This window comes from Myxocyprinus asiaticus, chromosome 20 (assembly GCF_019703515.2).
Source record: "Myxocyprinus asiaticus isolate MX2 ecotype Aquarium Trade chromosome 20, UBuf_Myxa_2, whole genome shotgun sequence".
NCBI classification, from domain to species: Eukaryota; Metazoa; Chordata; class Actinopteri; order Cypriniformes; family Catostomidae; genus Myxocyprinus; species Myxocyprinus asiaticus.
The window spans coordinates 44851505-44872595 of NC_059363.1; the positions used below are offsets into that span (position 1 = coordinate 44851505).

Here is a 21091-nt window from a genome sequence, read left to right on the forward strand (position 1 = left end):
TTAAGTTATTTACTATATTAAATTGTGTGATATATCAGCATTGTATCAGCCTATCGGCCACCCTGCTCTCTGGATATCGGCATCGGCAATTAAAAAAACCCATATCGGTCGACCACTATCCAACAGGGGTTTCATCGTGTTGATGATGTAGAGCAGGGGTACTCACACTTCAATGGAATAAGATCTAGATTCAGAATGAAATTAAATGTAACAAAACTACTAGTTACTAGTCCTCACTGTTTGATTATATTCCATTAATACTTTTTAAAGCAACTACATTTATCCAGCCAAGAGCAGTGAGTGGTTTATTTGTTTTCTTGTTATAGTTGCTTGATTAGTAATTACAACATACAGTTCTTATCAGTCTGACATTTTGATACAAATCTGCTTTTATGTCCCACTGTTAACGTTCACTTTAGACATTATTGACTGTATTTACATTAATACCTCGCCAAGACAGATATTTTTGAAGTTTGGAGTGTATTTGACCATTTAGGCGCATATTCGCATTCTCACGAGCGCTCTGAGCACACGCGCATGCAAAGCGCACACCAGTGGCGGACTGGCATTGGGTGAACCGGGACTTTTCCCGGTGGGCCGGCCGCGAAATGGGGCCGCCGCGTTATACATAACGTGCCACAAAATGGCGCCGCGATATGCAGAAGAGGGCAGCGATATGCAGAAAAGGACAGAACCCCCCACCCCCCAACAACTTTTGGGCCAGTTTCAATGTAAAATCCCGGGCCGAATTTTCTTCCCAGTCTGCCCCTGGCGCACACATAGGCCACCTGTTCATTAAACAGCGTGCGTCTACAAAAGCAAGAAAATATTTGTTTGTTTTTTTTGGGTTTTTTTGTGTCTTTTCTCTCTCTATTCTCTTTCCCTTTTGAGCTGTTATCGAGATCGACCAGTGGTTCTCAGGATCGACTGGTCGATAGCGATTGACCTAATGAGCACCCCTGATGTAGAGGCTTAAGAAAATCATGTATCAAATATGATATGCCAGGCTTTACAGTGTTAAGAGTTTCGGCCGCTGTGCGAAGAAATTTTTAGCCAGCCACATAATCCGTTGGCATTAAAGGTACACTCAGTAATTTTTCCAACAATTCAAAAGTTTTACTCTTAAAGAAATGAACTGTATCTTTGAAACATATGTATAAAATCATGATCACTCATGAGACTGACTCCAGACATGACAGTAGCTTTTTATTTTCAGTCATAACAACTATCAGAAAAATTTAGCATGTTAATGTATGACATTTTGATAGTATTATTGGTCTTGGCAGATTAGATCTGCTAATGCTGCTGCTGCTGCTGAAGAGCAAGTTTGGAAACTTGCTACTGCTAGAAAATACACACACATTTGGACATGCATTTGTTAGTATTTGGTTATGCTGCTGCACAAAACGCAAGACATGCTGCATTGAGTATGTATGACATGCTGCTGCACAAACAGACATTACAAGCAATCCCCATGTAGCAGATTCAGACTGTGGCGCTAAGGGAGGAGGAGGGTTTAAGAGGAAAAAAACTCTAGGTCATTCTTAACCCTGGGTAAATGAAATCCTGGGTTATTTTGTTTCATGCTTCACACTGTTCATACTTTACCCTGGGTTAACGTTCTTATTTGTATATTTGCGGTGTCAGTAGCAATGACTGGTCGAATACAGCTTGCGAGGACATGCAAACTATCAATGGAGCTGTTCTTCTGTGGAAATGTCGCCTAGAAAATCAGCTCTGTTCATCTTTCCTCTTCTGAAACATACCACGCAAAAGGAATACTGTCTATTTATCATGCCAGTTTTTGCATTTGCCATTACTGTTTGAAACTTTACTGGTTTCCCTCAGATGGAGAAAACGTAAACAGCGCGTGAACATTTCTGCGGCCATGCAAAGCCCATGAATATTACATGAGGTAGGCACTGAAGCATTATATGACTGGTTGTCTTTTGCTAAGAAACTTCCTGAGACATTCTAACACTGCATCTGTTCACACCGTATGGACCCTTTTCACAGACTGTGATGACTCAGACTTAGCAGCGTAAATATAGCAAAATGTGCAATTTTTGGTTAGTGTTATCTTACCATGGAATTTGTTGTAAAAAGCGAGTTACCTCATTGCATCTGTGGATCCCAGGAGATCAGCAGTTACAGAAATACTCAATCCAGCCCATCTGGCACCAACAAACATGCCATGGTTCAAATCACTGAGATCACATTTTTCCCCATTCTGATGGTTGATGTGAACATTAACTGAATCTCCTGACTTGTATCTGCATAATTTTATGCACTGCACTGCTGCCACACGATTGGCTGATTAGATAATCGCATCTAAGATTACTGATGCCAGATGGGCTGGTTTGAGTATTTCTGTAACTGCTGATCTCCTGGGATTTTCACGCACAGCAGTCTCTAGAATTTACTCCGAATGGTGCCAAAAACAAAAAACATGCGTGCAACACGAGAGAACTGGATATTTCTGAAATGAAATCGCAGGCTGCTGTGGTTTAATAATCAGACTAGGACACATGTACAACACATCACAGTGTCATTGTTTTCTCTCGATCCAAGAGCGCTCCACTAATGCTCCATCACGGGCAAAACACCTGTTAATGGACCTTAATGCAATAATTCACCATGTGTTAAGCAGTGTTAAACATTATTGGCATGAAGGAAAGATGGAATTTCTGGTATAACCAGAAAGAATGTGATAAAAAAAACAAAACTAATTTAAAATAGCGGCACTTGGTAATGTTCGACCTTCAGCTTACTTTTGCTTTCTGTTTTCACACTCCCTATTATTGAGTTAAGCTTGCGGTAAAGCTTGACTTAACTATATGCTTGTGTCTCGTCTCTTTATTCTTACGTCAACTGGCATATAGTGAAAATTAATGATGGGATGGCGAAGGAGAACACGAGTGGGGAGGTGATTGCCACGATCAAAGGTTTGTTGTGAAATCCTAAAAGACGTGTCCAAAAAACACGATGATAATCCGTTCACATGTGGAGAGAAAATCTAAAGGTCAGTAATACATATATCCCCTATTAAAAATTTCTGAGAATGTATTTTTTTTTTCGTTCCCAGAATTATAGGGCAAGATTAATTAAAAGAAGTGCAATAATAGAAAATAATAGGCAATAATTAGGCAATAATACATAGGCCTAATAATGGGGTGGGGTGTAATTTATTAATTTGATTTCATTAATTTTTTTTATTTTTATTTTTTTTAATGGTAATTTATAATTTTTTTTCATTTGGTAATTTCTATTTTTAATGTTTGTTTGTTTTTTGTTTTTTTGCATCTAGCAATTTATTTAATTGATCAAACCCAAAGAATGCTGCCGATATATTTCAAAAGTAAGCTATATTTATTTAATTTAGTCTTGGGCTTTTCTTCTAGTATTGTGTATTTATTTTTCATTTAATACACCTTCTGCATGGAAGGTTGTGATATTAAAAAGCATACTGAAATAACTTTACAGTGGAGAGGTAGTTAGGCGCTAATTTTGCCATGGAGTGAACACGGAGTGGGGTTTCTCTAATCCAGGAGCACGGAACAAGCGAGGAGCGGGAAATGGACAACCCGGAGTGGAGCTGGAGCGGAGTGATTAAAGAATGCTTTGAGCGCGGAGGGGAAACTGTTGCCGCTCCACTCCACTCACATACTCTGCTGTTAAACCATGTTAATAAATGTTTAATTAGGCATACACACTACCGGACAAAAGTGTTGAAACACTTGACTGAAATGTTTCTCATGATCTTAAAAATATTTTGATCTGAAGGCATATGCTTAAATGTTTGAAATTAGTTTTGTAGACAAAAATATAATTGTGCCACCATATTCATTTATTTCATTATAAATCTAACATTTAATTAAAAAAAAAAAAGTTTTTGAAATTGATGACTTGGACCAAATAATTAAGAAAAGCAGCCAATAAGTGCCCAGCATATAGATGGGAACTCCTTCAATACTGTTTAAAAATCATCCCAGGGTGATACCTCAAGAAGTTGGTTGAGAAAATGTCAAGAGTTCATGTCTGCAAATTCTAGGTAAAGGGTGACTACTTTGAAGATGCTAAAATATAACTCAGTTTTGATTTATTTTGGATTTTGTTTAGTCACAACATAATTCCCATAGTTCCATTTATGTTATTCCATAGTTTTGATGACTTTACTATTATTCTAAAATGGGAAAAAACATTATAATAAAGAATGAGTAAGTGTTTCAAAACTTTTGACCGGTAGTGTATAGTTCTCACTTTAGATTAGGTCACGCAAAATGCTAACCTAGCCATTAGTAAGTGCTTTATTACGACCTTTATTAAGAATGAATTGATTTAATAGTAAGTGTTCCTAAAACATTTATATACACATTAAGCAATAATGTGTATTCAATTCCTTACATATTTAATATCTTTATTAACTATGAATTTATGCTTTCTTAATGTTCTCATAAACACTTCTTTACCACTGGTTTGCATCAACTAAAATACATCAGTTAGGTATGATTAACAAGTTGTTTACTAAGGATAAAAAAAAACATTATCAAACTGCCTATATATGAACTTATTAAACAATAATAAATAATTTGCTAAAGTGAATAGAAATAAATAACATACTATCAATATGTAGCTTATTAATGTATTATTAATGTAGGAAAAATAATTTATAAATGATCAATTAACTATAAACTAATGCTTTACAAATACTTTTTACCATGTAGTTATTATAAAGTGTTACCAGAGACTGTTCTGCAACTCTCAATATTGTGCAGCTTGGTTTTATTTACACTATAATGTGTTTATGTATCGTACGATACATATAGTACTGTATAGTTAGTGCTGTATCGTACGATACAATACAATATTTTTTACACCCCTAATATACTGTATATATATATATATATATATATATATATAGAATATTGTTTATTCTATATAAGATTCAATAAAAAGTGTTAATAACAACAAAAAAATAAATAAATCAGAGATGGTGCTAGCGTGAATAAGGTCTATAGTCAGCCACCATACAGTATGTATCACATATGAACCAGTGTTTCCCATTAATGACCTAGACTGTGGCGACCCACCACAGTTTCATAATGAACCGAAAATATTTTTACACTTCTCATAATAACATAAAAGGTCTCTAAAGTTGTGTTTTGCGCCATTGCTTTAGCAAAGCATCTCTCAGTCCCAGTCAGTCAGTCCCAGGCCCTCCCCTCCAGCTGTATGCTTGCATGCTCACACAACACACACACACACACACACACACACACACACACACACACACACACACACTGGAACCATTTATCAAACATTAACGTTATTACCAGCGGCTCTGAGGAGCAAGTTCAACACAGGTAACCATATTTGCTTCATTTCTTTGATTGCTCACAGGGCTCGATATTAATGCTTGTCTGGACAAGCAAGACTAATTAAAATGTCAATAACAAAAAAAAAATAACCGGCTATATTTGTGACAGCCTAGGCCTGTGTCACTTCATATTCTTATTCTGCTGTTGAAAGTAATCAAGAGCACGCAATTTCATAATTCGCTAGAGATCTAGTAACAGCTGTGCCCTGTTTGATTGACAGGCAGCGTATGAGTGTGTGCTGAACATGCGCGTGTGTTCCGAAAATGCTGAACGGTCAAATACATTTCATTATTCCACCAAAATGCCCATCTTGGTGAGGTATTCATGTAAACAGAGAGTGATGTCTAAAGTGAATGTAAACAGTGGAGAAAAAAGCGGATTTGTATTAAAATGTCAGACTTGTAAGTGTAAATGTAAGCTAATAGACCTGCTGCCGTCTAGTGTGTCATTATAATAATCAAACAACCAGAGCAAGAAAATGAGAAAACACTCACTGCTCTTGACTGAGTAACTTTAGTAGCTTTAAAAAGTATTAATGTATTATAATCACACAGTGAAGACCAGTAGTAGTTTTATGTTGCATTTCATTCTGAATGTTTACTTGAATACTTGATCGCCTACTGCTATTAGGTTGGGCATCGGTCATAATTTTAGGAAACATAGAATAGAAACTTTAACATGTTACTTGAGCATGTAACATAAATGTCCTTTTTTCTCTCTAGACATGTACATTTTACTCAGACAAGTGAATGACCGATTTACTTGTCCGGAGGACAAGTGCATGACCATGCTTAATGTCGAGCGCTGGCTCAAATGTATGCTCTAGTCAATTCTGTGTTTTGACCATTTGTGAATTGTGTTAAACTCCGTCTCGTTTATGCTTTGTGTGTGTGCCTTTTTTGCCGTGTCATCACCATTCATATCTATACAAGCAATGTGTTTATGATTAAATTACTACTAGAGAACAAAACTGTTTACCAGAGCACAAAGTTCTTCATAGATCTAGCCTCTTAATTTTGCTCTTAAATTGCACCAGATTGATGCATTTAACTTTAAAATGTACAACATTTTCTTATGGGGGAGCATGCCCACGGACCCCCCTAGAGGATCCGAGATCCACCCACCACAGTCACACAAAATCCTGTGGAACACAATCCACTGTATGAACACAAACTAAACTCTGTTGTACTATTTAGTTGATATTGATGTTTACTGTATTTCGTACAGTCTGAAATAGTCTATTTACATTGCAATTTGAGTATTAAGATTAAAAGTTCGAGATCAAAAGTATCTTGAAAAGGGATCTCGGTGACTGAATCCTGTGTGATTAGTTAAACATTTTCAATAAACTTTAAACTATTTTTGAAAGTCAATTTCTGCAGTCACATACCTTGAAGTCTTGGCTGCAAAGTTCACTGAACACTTGCTGACCTTTTATGACAACTTTCCCCCAACAGTGGGGCATGTTGTCACACTGTATGGGTTAGGTTGACAGCAGTGTAGGTTTTGTGAACATTAGGTGGTGACAGGGGAATGTGGTCTTACTATCACAACCACCAAAACAAAATCAGCAGCTCTCTTTAAATCTACTGTACACCTGAATTAAACAGCTTATTAAGAGCTTTTCAGAATTTTAAACGTAAAAAATTATAAAGAACAAAAAAAAAATTCCCCTCGGACTGACAACTTTCATTAAAAATCTGCCTTCGTTATATCAACCTATAACAACATTACTATAACTACATTTTTGCAAACTGACTTTTACCTGCCGCGCTCTACATTTCATCACAGTTCTCTGGTGAAATGAGGAGCTTCAACAACTGTGAGTTTTATTCACTTCCACACAAATCATGACTAAAATGGTTGATTATAACTTTATAAACACTAAATTTTCACACTATTATTCACACACACTATGTTATGATATCGAACACTTTTATTATAACGCTTCTTTTGAAAAACTGTAAATGTTAATGCTTGTTTTACAGACTCACCTACATTTACACACTTATTCTGAGGTGATTAGCTTGCGCGGTAACTCACCTGATAGAGTGCTGGACTTTGGACTCGGAAGACCGCTGTTCGAACCATGCCAAGCATGCAAGCAGACACGTGAGACAAAGGTGTCAGAAGTGACATGAAAGCTTCAGAAAATGTGCTTCTCATTTTGTTTTAGGACATTATCAGTCAGGGCCGTAACCGCAATATACTTTGAGGGGGACAAGTCCCCCCCCAGTAATCAGATACGGCCCCAAAAATTGATTTCCTTGTTGCTGTTCTGCTGCAGTTCATTATGTGCTGTTGTATAATTGTCATTAAGTTGTTGCAGGAATAAGAAAATGGTTTAAAAAAAGTTTCATTTTTACCGCACTCAGTAGTCTAACACCGCTCATCAATGTCATTTGAGATCAAATCGATGAAGGCGGGAACCTCGTGCATTATTCCAGCACCACATATCAGCAAGAAGTTCATGTTAAGAGTGTTTGTGTCATGTGAGATGCAACTAAACATGCAATATTTGACCACTGTTGTATGACTGAAATGTTGTACTGAACGACATTCATTTCCAAGGGTGTAAACTATTCACCATTTGGTGAAATTCACCATTTTGAATTTAAAATACTTCATGTACAGCAAGGTTATAATAGTTTTACATTTTTAATTGAGTTTTTATTTCCATTTCGTTTTAAATTTTTCGCTCCAAATTAGTTTCGTTATTGTTTTTTTTTTTTTTTTTTTAGTTTTTAAATATGTTATAGTTTAGTTTTAGTTTTTCATTTCATTAAGTTTTTATTTTAGTTTTAGATTTATATCAAGTGATACATATAGAATGGGGAAAACAGGCATTTGTGCAATGGGGGTCGTATAGCTGGACACTCAAATGTACAGTTTGTAAACGATACCTATTGTCACAGTCTGTCTCCCTCATTCTCTTCAAGGACTCTTATTTTGAAATTTTCCCCCGGACTCCATTTCCCAGGATTCACTGCCCTAATCACTCCTATCAGTTCATCATCATCTGCACCTGCCTTCTATTCCCTCTTGTGTTTCTCAGTGTATAAACCCTCTAGTTTTATTAAGTCTTTGTCAGTCCTTGACGTGCTATGTTGTGAAGTGTCATGTTTTTGTATTGTTAGCCGGTTAGCCTTATAGTTTGTTTTCCACTCCAGCGATTGTTCCACTCCAACGTTTATAATTAAAAGGAATCTACTCCTGCGTCGTCTCTTCCTCTCCAAGACACCAATGTTACACTTATATTAAAAATCTTCATTTTAATAAGACCAACTGAATTTGGTCTTTGAATTACTGATATTCCAGTAGAAGAAAACACAATTCTGATTTAAGAATGCTTCTTTTTTTATTGAACTTTAACCACAAAGTCCTCTTTAGTGCATTTGACATGAGAAAGTAAGTCTTGTCGCAACTCTGAAAACTGAACATCAAACAAAACTCTATACCAATTCTAAATGAAATGTAAAACAAATCACTAACACAGAATTAGTTAAAAGACTGTGTGTGTGTGTGTGTTAATGACAGGAGTATCAACGTGTGTGTGTGTGTGTGTGTGTTAATGACAGGAGTACCAACGTGTGTGTGTTTGTTAATGACAGGAGTACCAACGTGTGTGTGTGTGTGTGTTAATGACAGGAGTACCAACGTGTGTGTGTGTGTGTGTGTGTGTGTGTGTGTAATGACAGGAGTACCAACGTGTGTGTGTGTGTGTTAATGATAGGAGTACCAGTGTGTGTGTGTGTGTGTTAATGACAGGAGTACCAATGTGTGTGTGTGTGTGTGTGTGTTAATGACAGGAGTACCAACGTGTGTGTGTGTGTTAATGACAGGAGTACCAACGTGTGTGTGTGTGTGTGTGTGTGTGTGTGTGTGTGTGTGTGTTAATGACAGGAGTACCAACGTGTGTGTGTTAATGATAGGAATACCAACATGTGTGTATGTGTGGGAGAGAGAAAGACAGAATAAATTACTGGATATGATATTGTTTCTATTCTCTTTGTTTTAACATCATGCATTGGCAACACAATGAACAGTCATTCCAATAAAGGTTCAAATATGTCATAATTGAAGTCCCAGACACGGCAAGTGTGTTTTCTATAGGGTGACCAGATTTTGAAATTCTCAAACTGGGGCAACTGGGGGGGTTTGCGATACATGCATATATATATGTATATATATATATACACATAGTATTAATATATGTAGCTAAATTCAATATAACATCTTTTGGAATAAAATGTTTTAATTTTTTTTTTAAATGATTTTAACCACATTTTAGATATTTGATTTGCATGTGTAATAATGATATGACTTGTCAGTGCTTGAAATCAATGTCTTGTCAGCTACACATTTTTACACAAAATTTGCAACATTGGAACTTAAGTTAAAATACAATTCCACATTTTCAAATGTAAGTGTTTGTACTATAAAATTATTATTATTTTTTTTTAAACTGCAGCTGTCTGAATATGACCTGCAATCTCTTATTTAACACTGTGGCCATGGGAAAGTGAACATTCACAGTGACAGCAAAACATTTCAATTCCATTTTCACGTGTTGTGCAAAGAAATAGATCGGCTTCTTTCAGCTTGTTGAACATGCATTTTCATTTGGGCATATCTAAATTGCATTGGATGATGACAGAGAGCATCAGAGAGCGCCAAGCGCACGAGTCATTGTCATGGTAACCAGATAGATTCTGAGCAGATTGCTGCGGATCGTCAAATCATTGTACAATGTAATAAAAATCTTCTCTTCCCTGCAATCAGTACCAGACACGATACCAAGCAGGACATTGCGGATATTTAATTTCAAAGAAAAAAATCAGTGCACCTAACAGTTGAAACCAGGACATTAATTTTTTAGAGAAATGACGGGACACCGGGACGCACCTCGTAAAACCGGGACCAATTTCTGGTCACCCTACTTTTCTACCTGCTTTGCTTCTCTTCATGATGTACTACAGTAGTGATTTCCTCTCACTCTGTCTTTGCCAATGTAATGAGGTCAATAGACATCTGCTAGTGCCATCGCCACCTAGTGGCATCTTCATGTTAAGTTAAGAGCGGGTTTATCACAACAAAAACAAAAACTAAATATTTTTTACGATTATTTATAGTTTTAGTTTTTTCAGAGCCATGAAAATGTATTCGTTTCTGTTTTCCCAATTATATCAATTTTAATTTTTATTTCAGTTTACAATTTTTTTACGTTAAGTTTACGTTTTCTTTTTAGTTCTAGTTTACAATAATAACCTTGATATACAGTACGTGATTTGTATGTCATTCACAACTGTGAATGTGAAAACATTAACGGAGCAGTTTTCAGTGAAACAGGCTTAAGACAAAGAGCGAATGTGTGTATATTGTAAAGGAACTGAATGAATGTGGTAATCTGGCAGGCTTTTGATGTAGTGTGACGAGGACGAGGGTGTGGCCGGGCCATGAGGATGCACGCCCGGCGCTGAGTTGCCTAATCAGCTGGAGAGGGATAAAGGAAGCGCCAGGGACACCAGAGAGAGAGAGACGTACACGGCCACTGTGTGTGTGCGTGTCTGTGTGTTTATGTTCCTTTATACCATTAAAAGTTTACATTGACTGCTCAGCCAGTTCCCCCCTCCTCCTTTCTCTTAAGCAGAGACTTTCGTGTTACAAGTAGCTTTTTAGAAAATTCTCTTGATACTGTCTAAGAAAATGATCTATAAACTAATTAGAGCATTATCAACCTCAGATCAGAACTAGAACATGGTAAGACTGTGCTTTTATGTTTTGGCAAAGACAGTGTCATATATTCTTAATGCAGTTATTATTAGGTAATCATTTAAAATCAATTTTCTAAATAATTTCTTTGTCTTTAATCCTGAATTTTGTACAGCATCTCCTAAGAGTCTACTTTTATAAGAGACTGTTTTATTTTGAGTGTCTTGTCAGGTCTATGCTCAAAAAACTGCCACCAGTTAAAGGAGTAGTTCACCTAAAAATGGAAAATGTACTTTTACTCACTCATTTAATCACCCTTATGCTGGGTTTCTTCTTGGAACATAAAAATAGATATTTTAAGCAGCTCTGTTCCATAGAATAACAGTTTATAGTGAGCAGGAGCTGTCGAGCTTCATAAAGGACTATAAAGCATTATTAAAATTTCAGTATAAAGACATCACAACAGTAGTCCAAATGACTCGTGCATTTTATTCCAAGCTTTCTGGGGCCATACAACAGCTTTGTGTTGTATGGACTACTTTTATAGTATTTTAATGATGATTTTTTTTTTCTTTGGACCTTAACAGCAGTGGTCAAAATGAACTGTTTTTGTATGTAAAAGAGCATCGTTAGGATTCTTGAAGAAAATACTGTGCTAAGATTCTATGGGGGAAAAACAGTGAGGCATAACTTGAGGACAGTTAATAATTTTGTGTATTTTCTTTTTGCTAGCCAGCTGACACAGTCTTGTCATTTTACAGATACATCAATGATGAAAAGAAATTCAAATTATATTCATCTTTTCTTTGAGACAGCACAAAAAAGTAAGAAAAGATGACTGAAACAGGCATATTGCTAGCAATGCAGACACAGAGTTTGTCTTGTACTGTGTGAACTTTAAAAATACATGTACCTTTTAAAACCAAAAATTATACAGTTTTGGGCCTTTATTGCATTTCAAGCCTTTATTCAAGAAAGTATTGCATTCAGAGCCTTTACTATATTAAAGGACTAAAGAGGACCATTATATCTGTGACCTCAACACCCGTGACCCCACCACCCCCAAAATAGTTTGGTTATGAGAAATGGGTGGTAAAATGTACAAAATTGTCCTGACAATAATATCATAATGGTCCTAAATGTATGCTTCATTTTCTATATGCAAATTAGAATTTTGGGGATTAAATCCAAGACATTTTCTTGTCAGGTTCTGTGAGAATCACCCATTTATTTTACATATAACCATACAGTATAAAACAAAATATTGCAATAGCAATGAATGTTCTCAGGCATGACGCAAAACAAAACTTTGATGTTTTTCCTTTTTCTCCAGTGAAGTGGGTTGAGCCCTTTGAAATATTGCTGTTATCAGTTACACATCAAGGTCTTAATTCTAACTTGGGCCACACCGACAAAGTAAAAGTGCACATGGGGAAATATTTCAAGTAGACAAAAAGTTGTAAAAACGTTGAGACCTGCAAAAAGTTGTAAAGCAGGACAAAGCAGGGAAGACTCAAACAATTGTAGGAAACATCAGAACAAAAGAACTAAACACTTGCCAAAGCAAAGACTGTAAGACTCAAACACGAAAGTTTGAAAAGACATTATATTAACATGGTCCCACAACGCTGTTCCTAATGTACATATTGTGGCTGATTGGATGGCTGACAGAAAATACAGCCACAAACATCTTGAGGGTAAAATTTGGACAAATCGTCCCATTTAATCTAGAATCTTCCAAACCCTATCCGTGTTCTGATCTTTCTTCCATGTTACGTTGACTGTTTGATTAGTGAAGGTACAGTAAAATGTCAACCAAACAGGACAAGCACCGAAGGACATAATAATTTGCCTGACTTAAATTAAAGTCTGAATCTCAAAGTCCATCTTAAAAGGTGCTGCCTTTACCTCGATCGAACTGGAGTTTCAAAGCAAGTTCATTAAACTTGGATGGAGTAAAGAACTCGTTCATCACTGAAAAATTGCAGCATTAATTTATCATTAAAATGAGGAGTGGACAACATTGTGTCCTAGCATTTACACATTTATAACTTTATAAAAATGTGCAGCATAATTAACATAATTAGGAGTGAACTGACACATAAACAACATCTAAAAATTGCATTATTAAAGGAATATTCTGGGTTCAATACAAGCAGGGGCGGGTGATGATTTCCTAGCCCCCAAGCAACCATCCAGCTGGGGGACCCCTTTCAGCATATAATCAGGGGAAATTACATAAAAGTGATTTTTAGTCATAATTTTAAAATGATTTCTAACATTCATTGCAGCCAAGTAGATTCAAAATATTTTATGAAATAAAAATCCAGTTAAAGATAATGAACGCATGTTTTCCACAGTGTTACCACTAAATAAACAGAAGGAAAAATGGTTTTTAATTTATAATATAATAAATATAATTTTAATACTCCAATAGTAATAAAAAAGCTATATATATTTTTTACAAAACTTTCTTTGTAAATTAATAGGGTGTGCAAAAACTACAACGTCACTCAGTTATATTTTGGAACCCAGATGTAAAGTTTATTATTTACTATTGTTATAAGTTATTATTGTAATGTGATACTGAATTATTATTATTTTGAGGATTTGTTTCATACAATATTAATACATTTTTGTTGTATTTCCTTCACCTTCACCTGGAGCCTTTATTTTGACAGAAAAATGAAAGTGCACTGCAGCGTCAAACTCTATTTGACAGTTTACAATGGTCCTCATTGCAAATCTGGTAAAACGCTGTCACCTCTGATATTTCTGTGATACTGTGTCACGTTTTTAGATTTGTATAATAACTTTAAGCGGAATCACATGTTTGGAATTGTGCGAATGGGTGCACCTGCAGCGCTTTACCTTCATAATGCATGTGAAATGCTCTGAGACAACTGAAAACAGCCAATCTGCCAATTTTTGGAGGGTTTAAAGGCAGAAATACGATGCTTTAAATTCTATAAAAGCACTTACATTAGTTCTTCTGTTTGAACTTGTGTACTGTTTGAACTGTAAAGTTGTTTTAGGGTTTCACAGTGTTAGGTCATCATGACAAAGCAGCTGTAAAATTGCATATAACTTTGCACAGAAAAGGTTAGAAAGTAATTTTATCACACTAAAATTGTGTGTGTCTATACTTGAAACAGTGAGTATTTTAACGTTTACAGATAAGCCCCATTGACTTCCATTGTAAGTACATCACTGGAACACAGATTGTTGCTTTTTTTTAATAAAAGGAGGGACGAGTCTAAATTACGTTTTGTGGTAATCAATATTATGCCAAAAATGCTGTTGATTGAGCTTAATTTGTACTGAACCTGGAATATTCCTTTAAGTCATTCTTCCATTGAACTTGTATTCCAGAAAGCTGGTCTGTGTACTGGATGTGAGACACTTTTATGGCAAAAGAAAGCACACATTCATAGCAGATATGCCAACATTCCAGAAGAGCTTCTGGACAAAGATACATTTGTTTTTGTTATCTGCCTCAGTAAAGTAAAGGTTTGGTAAGTTTTCAAGACACAATTTTAAGACAATACCTTAGAATTTTCAGATAGAAACTCAGAACTTTGAGATTTAAGGTAAAAACATTTGAATTTCATGTTAAAACTACAACAAATAAAGTTATGTTTAAAGAAATAGGCACTTTTGATGACTCAGTTGCTGTCGGAAAACCTTTTTTGTCAGAAAGCTTTTGTTCCTGCATGTTGTCTGTGAAGTGTTGGCAGGTTTAGCTGCATGACATTCCATGGAAAAATGTGGCACAGAAGGCACAGAAAAAAAGAAACTATTCATCTGTATCAGTCATGTGACTTTTTTCTCACAGTGGACATATTTGTAAGCATCGACAGGGGCAAGTAAAGGCGGTGAACTGAAAAACCAGTCAAACAATATCATGAAAAAACATCAGTAATTGCTTTTGATCCACGCAAGTCTCAGGAATTTTTTATATATATTTTATCTACAATTCATCTCTGTACGGCGGCAAGTCTGTTGTGTGACCGGCAAGTACACACGCCTACCAGTACATCACCGTAAACATCTCTCATTCAGAAGCTACAAATATTTTGTGTTGTTTTCAAGTCTGATTCTACACAATATTACAAAACGTCTGTGATGATCCCTTCTGTATGAGTGTAAGAGCTGACAAAAAAACACATTCGGAAGTAGTCAAAAATGCATGTGACCAGATCGCATTTGTGGTGTAAATGCTAATCCGTCTGAATGCGTCTCGGCAGCAGCGAAGCTTCACCCCTCACCTGTCAGTCTACCACTGCACTAAAACAAGAGTTTAAACTTTGCCGGTTACGCATGGCTTTAAAAGGAAATAATCATCCAATTGGAAAATTTTAAAAAGCAGATACATCCGCAAACACGAGAACTTCACGGATCTTCTTCAGTGTGTTTGATACCAACATGCATGGACACAGCTCAGGTTAATACAGGAAATCCACTCAAAATTTCCACTGCATCTGGGAAAACAATCGTGCTGTTTTTTTGTTTTTTTTTGTGCTTTCTTTCTCTTTTATGACTTTTTTGCGGTTTATTATCATACAGTTACACACTGACACAGTGATTGATGCATGTCGTCATGTTACACAGAACAACCTGCTAGACAGCAACCAGTCTGGCTTCAAAAGTGGACACTCTACAGAGACCGCCCTGCTGTTATTTACTTAAGCTCTGAGACTGGCGAGAACAGCATCACATCATCCGCACTCATCCTGCTGGATCTGTCTGCTGGCTTTCGACACAGTAAACCACCAGATTCTCCCGTCAACCCTCATGACAAAAGTCATCACAGGAACCGCGCTCCACTGGTTCAAGTCTTACCTCACAGGTAGGTCTTTCAGGGTGTTTTGGAAGGGAGAGATGTCTAAGTCTCTCCAACTCACTACCGACTAGTACCTCAGGGTTCAGTGCTTGGACCGCTCTCCTTCTCCATATACATGCCATCACTAGGATCCGTCATTCAGACACATGGCTTTTCCTATCACTGCTATGATGATGACACGTAACTCTACCTCTCATTCCAGCCTGATGATCTGACGGTAGCGGCCCGGATCTCAGCCTGCCTAGCAGGCATTTCATGTTGGATGAATGTTCACCACCTCCAACTTAACCTTGCTAAGACAGAGCTGTTCGCACTTCCAATGAGACCAGCAATTCATCATAACTTCACCATTCAGCTAAGATCGTCAACGATTACACCATCCAGGAAAGCTAGAAATTTTGGAGTTGTGTTTGACGATCAGTTGTACTTCACAGACAACATCGCAAGGACTGCCCAATCGTGCAGATTTGCCTTGTACAACATTAGGAAGATCAGGCCCTTCCTATATCGGAGCATGCTACACACTCCTCATCCAAGCTCTTGTGGCAGTGAGAGTGGTCTTCAGCGAGCCCAAGAGAGTGCACGTCACGCCTCTCATCATCAAACTGCACCGGCTGCCAATGTTTGCTCGCGTTAAGTTCAAGGCATTGATGCTTGCTTACAGAACAACCACTAGCTCCGCACCCCACTATCTAAACTCACTACTTCAGACTTATGTGCCCTCCAGAAGCCTGCGTTCTGCAGGTGAATGGCGCCTTGTGGTGCCATCTCATAGTGCCACAAAATCACTGTCCTGGACCTTTACTTTGACTGTTCCACCTGAGCAGCTGTGTCTTTAGCCTCTTTCAAAAAACAGCTAAAGACACATCTTTTTCTTAAACACCTAACCCAATCATACTAATGCATTACCTTCATGTTCTTAAAAAAAAAAAAAAAAAAAAAAAAAACTTTCCTTGCTATGTGTACTGCTCTAAGCTATGTAAGACTTGTATTACAGCACTTATTATATTGTTGCCCCTTTTGTTTGATGAATCGCTTCTATTGTTTTCCTAATTTGTAAGTCACTTTGGATAAAAGCGTCTGTTAAATGAATAAATGTAAATAAATAAATGTAAATGATTCATAGGCCCTCCTCTTGAAATCCAAACACAAGTGGTCACAGGAGATGCATTTAAGCGACCAGGTGTAAACAGCGATGTGTCTCACCTGACCACATGTGATCAGATCAATTGACACAGGTCAACTGATCAGTTGGTTTGGTAAGCTAATGGCCTCTCTAAATGAGAATCTAATTAAGACTCACATGTGAAATATCATGAGAACATGACTGAGAACAAAGCTTTAGTATAGCCAGTATAGACAAGAGTTGATGTGGACGTGGTGAAGAACCACAGACGGTCAATAACTAAGAAAGCAACACTTCCTGTTGGAGCCTGGAGCCGATCAGATGATAAAAGCCAAACTCATGTGACAGTGACATCTGACTTTACACGTCTAGTTTATCACTTAAGTGATGTTCATGCAAAACTGGAAATTCCCTGGAAGTTTTCAACAGATTTCTCAAAAGTGGTTAAATCTTCAAAAACGAAAATGACCTCAATACTGCTTTTACCGGATTTTTGGCAATCAATACTTACTCATGTCTCAGAGTTTTAGAAGTAAAGCTCAATTCTTCTATTTTCGTTGACATATCTGGAGTTGCCCTGCAGGATCTCTGCGTAGATGACTATGTAAACCATGTGACTGGTTCAACAAATTTCTAATCAAACTAAAGAGACACCTGGAATCACTAGATCAAAGATATCATGACACAACTACATTCTCCACATTATCAACTTTAGCAATGTTAATTTTGGGCACTGCTCACGAAACCTGTCGGGATTGTGTCCGGGTCACATTTTACACTAAAATCAAAAGAGAGAAAGGAATAACATTTTGCCTACAGAAAGTGAAGCCTATTTTAAGGATCTTTAAGATGTTTTTTTTTTTTTTTTTTTTTTTTGCATTGTGACATTTTCATGACATGGTTCTGAACTAGTGTTTTATTATTATTATTATTATTTAGAAAACTAGACAACTAGTCTTCTCCGAACTCAGCTTAATATACAGCCAACTATAAAGACAACATTCTTAGGTTGATTTCCTCAAAAACGGTAAACACTGTCTCTCCGTATCACTATCAAAGCATTCCTCTGACTCAACCAATGACTTCAGTTTGGGGCAGGACTATCTGTTTTTTCAGTAGCAATTATTTTTTGCAATTCCGTTTGGTGACGCTGAAATTACACAATGATTGACCCTTCGCCAAGCTCCGCCTCCCGTGATTACTGTTGCTCGCTCTGACAAGCTCTGCAGAACTCCCCACTGGAATGAATGGGAGACTGCTGTGAACGACACGGTTTTTGACAAAATATTCTCATAAACGGAATGGATAATATTTTACATGGGCTGGTATGAAGAGTGACATTAATGCATATTCATCTGAAGTTTTTTATCTAAGAAATTGTTAAATTACACAGTCATTTGATTAAAAACTGTGGAGACTGTGAATCAGAGAAAAGAGAAAAACATAATTTAATACTGATTACACATCTAATAACATTAGCATAAGGGAATAGAGCTGTTTATAATGTCACATAACACATTCATTTTGATGCAGTGAACTGTTCAATACATGAATCAATACATACATGAATTAACGTTCAGTTATTAGCTTTCATTTATCTTGGAGCAAATGTAGGTGTCGTTGCAGATGTTATATGTTCATTTGGGAATGAGGACTGACACAGTTTAATCCATAACATGCTCTTCTCCAGATTTATTTAAAGATTATTTAAAAAAAGATAGAAAAACTCTGCGTGTGTCCTCTCTGGGTAACTCGTGTCACTATTACAAATGACCCGTAAACAACGTGTTTTAATTTTTTTTATTTTGATAAAATCCCGCTTAAAAGTACTCAAACACACTTTACTCCCATAGACTCTCATTGGAAAATAGCAAACGCGTAATGCGTATACGCGTAAACGAGTAATGGCGCTGGGCAACAGTTGCTAAGACAGGATTGGTCAGATGCACTTTAAGGTGAGGCTTAGTGAAGGGTCAATTTAAATCAATAATCGCTTTAGTAGCTTCTGAACAGACTTTAGGAGGCAGCAGTTAGTGGGTACTATATGTCAGCTCATTTCTCAATATAAACATGTGTATAATATACCTCATATTTTCAGTATGTCTTTTCTCCTGGCCTTTGTCTGATAAAGTGAAAAGCATTGCATCACATCACAGAATGAGCTTCAGGCTCTCCTCTGTTGTTCATTTACTCTTGTGTTTTGGTCTGTCATGCTGCATGACATTTCATACTTTCTTTTGAATCCGAGTTCACAGAAACGCTCAGTTTCCTGATGTTTCCAGTGTGGAATTCATTAGTCCTGCAGTGATCGGGAGTCGTTCAGGCCCTGAGGCATATCAGAAGCCTCACAACATTCATTCCTTCACATGATTCACAGTTGGAATGAGACTTTGTGTTGGCACTGCGAGAGAGGAAATGTCTCTGCTTGTCTCATTTGCCTTGTACTTTACTCATTGTAGTAATGTATGGAGAGCAGTTGAATCCTCTAATGTTGAGTGAATAGGAGCACAGGGGTTATCAATCACAAGAGAGCAGACTGTAGCCTTGAGAAATAACCCTTCTGTAAACCTTTCTAGTCCACTATGAACTTCAATTTGGGTACTCATTTGAAATGCCATTTTAATTTCTGTCATGATTCTGCAAAGCAAGAAAAAGTGTTTTTACAGGAAAGCACTTTAAGCCGCCTTTTCACTATATTCATATTTATTTATTATCATTACTACCATTATTACTGTCTTTAATAGTTATAATATTATATAATGTTATAATAATAATAATAATAATAATAATAATAATAATTCAGTAAATAGGGAGTACAAATTAATCAATCAATAATAAAAGTCTATAATAAAATGCATTTATAAATAAAACAAATACATATTATTAATGTGTATATTTATTATTATTATTATTATTAAATAATAATAATTATTATTAATTCAACAAATAGTACAAATTCATATATATGATTTAAATAAGAAGGTGAATATAATAACATAATATAAACATCTAATCACATATTCAATTACAAAACCATTTTGTGACCTATTTGCAACTAGTAAAAGTAGAAGGTGTTTAGAATAAAGTTCAGGACAAAAATCATTGATATTTCTCACTTCACACTCATTGTTTTGCATGACTGCATCACACTCGGCTGGGTGGTCACAAACGGTCTAGTCACACAAGTTGAAATATTTGAACGATGGACAGAATCTCACAGTGAAATGGTAGGTGGACTTTTCTTTATCTAAAATCGGTCTGTACTTACCGAAATTCGAAACCCTGCCCCCAGTGGCCACAGCAGTGACTGTTGTTGGGCGTATGAGCATGTGTGAACTCCATTTTCCAGGTGGAATGTCCAAGAAAGTGAGTTTTCAGCTGTAAAGGTTGCAATACAGTGAAGAGGAATGTATATTTTATAAACTGTTACCCCCAAACTTAACCATCCGTGGAGTAAAAATGTTATGTTAGGGGGGAAAATGCAACTTCTGAAGCACGCTCGTCACTGATTATGTGAACGTGATTACTTCCCGGTTTTAACACGAGTATCTGAACCTGGGTCTCCCTCTTGCAGCTGAAGCAAAGAACTTCTGGTCACGCCACAGGTTTACATGTTGGAGCAGATGCAAAATTGTCTCATATGAGATGGCACTTGTAGGTGAGCAATGTAGCCAATGCTAGGGTACCGGAACTCTCGGAAACAACATGCCAACTTGCCGTGTGATCACGTTGGGTCGGAACCCAATGCAGACCTCATGCGACACTCCACTGGAAATAAATGCCTTCTGGTGTATCGCTTATCATTTGTCGGATGCTGTGACAAGGCAGTTTAGGATTTAGCGAAGAACCCTTCTTTTGTGAAGAACCATGTTGGGCTGTAAGGGTTCTTAACTTGCTAAGTGGTCTTTTGGAGATTAAATCAGTTCTCGTTTCAGGATAAATTCTTCAGATGAGTATTGGTTCATGGGTTATCTGAAGCACCAGATACACAGATGTTTACAGGTAGGGTGGTTTTCTAAAGAGCTAGAGTAT

The 21091-nt window shown here is 36.7% G+C and overlaps 1 protein-coding gene across 2 annotated transcripts in view; it reads right to left on the reverse strand.

The window, feature by feature from the left end:
* The window catches only part of LOC127410995 (syntaxin-binding protein 6-like), an 81987-nt gene that overhangs the window by 49505 nt on the left and 11391 nt on the right, over window positions 1-21091 (reverse strand). The window lies entirely within an intron of this gene.